The sequence below is a fragment of the Cyphomyrmex costatus genome, unplaced genomic scaffold (assembly GCF_001594065.2).
Source record: "Cyphomyrmex costatus isolate MS0001 unplaced genomic scaffold, Ccosl1.0 scaffold346, whole genome shotgun sequence".
Lineage (NCBI taxonomy): Eukaryota > Metazoa > Arthropoda > Insecta > Hymenoptera > Formicidae > Cyphomyrmex > Cyphomyrmex costatus.
The window spans coordinates 39,664-41,716 of record NW_017277621.1 but is presented as its reverse complement, the minus strand read 5'-3'; positions in this window follow the sequence as shown (position 1 = coordinate 41,716).

Sequence of the window (2,053 nt, the reverse complement as noted above, 5' to 3'; positions counted from 1 at the left end):
GGTGCGCGAACGATTCGTGCACGTGGGCGCAGGATATGGACTTCGATGGCGCGAGATCGAAGCTGCGTTTGAGAATCGTGTTCTGACCGGTGCGGTGATAAACTCTGGACACATAGAGCCGCGGCAGTTTTTGGAAAACGCCGGTAGTGTAGTGCTCGAGCGTGTGCGGGGCGCTATAGAGAAACACGGCAGCGTGAAAGCGAACACCGCGTTCAACGGCGAGTTCGTAGCGGGCGATAAACGCACCGTTATGGGTATAAATACTAAAAACTGTGAACTATATCCAGCATCGAATGTGCGCGAGTGGTACGTGTCGCGCGTTATCGAGCCTACGTTAGCGTCGCTCGAAGAGTGTCAGGAACGCGACAGCGGGTGGGCGCTCTCGCGAATCCTGAATTTAACGGTGAACGTGAACAAACTGAATCCCATGCACGCGGGATGCTGCATCGAAGTGCCGCAGAAAATTAAAGACAAGAAAGCGGTAGTTAACGTGCGCTCAAAGGACAATGCATGTTTCGCGTGGTCGGTAGTAGCCGCTCTGTACCCAGCTAAAAATCATGTGGATCGAACATCGTCGTATCAATACATACGTCGGCCAATACGTCAATACGTCGGCCAACAACAATACATCTGTTTTTAGATACAGGTCGCTATATTCACCGAGCGTTCGCACGGAGAACCGCTTCCATACGTTCGCGGCGTGCGCGTAATCGCTCTCGGACACTGTATCGCCCGTCAGCGAGCTGTGAAACGATTCGCGCGGCGACAAACACGACTCATCCAATTTTTCAAAGCAATCTACGTACTCGTACGGAAATACTCCTTTACGAGTAAGCAGATTGAAATCTTTGTCCGACAGACTCGAAAATTCGGATCGCACAATTTTCAATTTATCCTTATCGAGATAAGACGTTAATTTATTTAGACTCGAACTCAAAAATTTATAAGAATCAATGAATCGCAATTTAATACCATTTTTCTTAATATTATTTTCATCTTTTTCTTTAGTGCTGTCAACATGTTTTGTGAATGAAATATATTTCTCTTTAAAAATTAATGTAAATAGTATGGCTCAATAAATTAAAATAATATGTGTAGAAGGGCTACGAGCCAAGAAAATAAAAAATAAAATATTTTTAATAATTTTGAAAAACCATTTTATATAAGACAAGAATTAAAAGTTACAACAGAAAACGCAAACAGAAGTAAGACTAATAATTAAAATATAAACAATTAAAATATAAACAATAAAATATGGGACTAATGATTAAAATATAAACAATAAAATATATAACAGACGTTTCGACCTCTCTTAGGTCATTTTCAATGTTTAAAACGTGTAAATTATTTTAGAACATTATGCATTACATATAAAATTTTTCAAAAAAGAAGAAGCTGAAATGCGAGATAGTAGCATTTTTTGCGATGTTTTACTTCACAAATTAATGTTGTTGTTGCGAGTATTAACATAACTGTGTAAGAGTTACAAACTTTAATATAAAGATGTCGAGTTTTTAATAAATCCATGAATAATCCTCTATTTTTCATCATTGTCGGGTAGTTCTTCAACATAGTAAGTCTCATGGATAGTATGTCAATAAGAAAGTCATTTTCATGAACAGAAATGGTGAAATCGTAATGCAGAACTACAATTGTACAATATAAAATAATAGAAGTTATGCTACACAATACAAATCCAGAAACCACATAAATTCACATTCGTTCGAACATATAAATACCTATTTTATATGAAAACGACTTCCAAATCAGCAATCGATGTTGAAATATTTTTAACCGTCAGTATAATGTTAGAGTGAATTAAAACAAATTAAATTAGTTATAGAAAACTTTGAACAACGATATGGAACCGATGTTGTCAACTAGAGACGATATAAACTAATGATGACTTTCAGAAAAACACATCAGAGAAAGAAAATTGTAAAATGAGATAGACTGTTGTAGGAGAGGAAGAAAAGAAGGAGAAGGGGAAATTATGAAGGAGAAAGAGATTGTATTATTTGAGAATAGGTATCTGGCAAATTTACAGTATCAT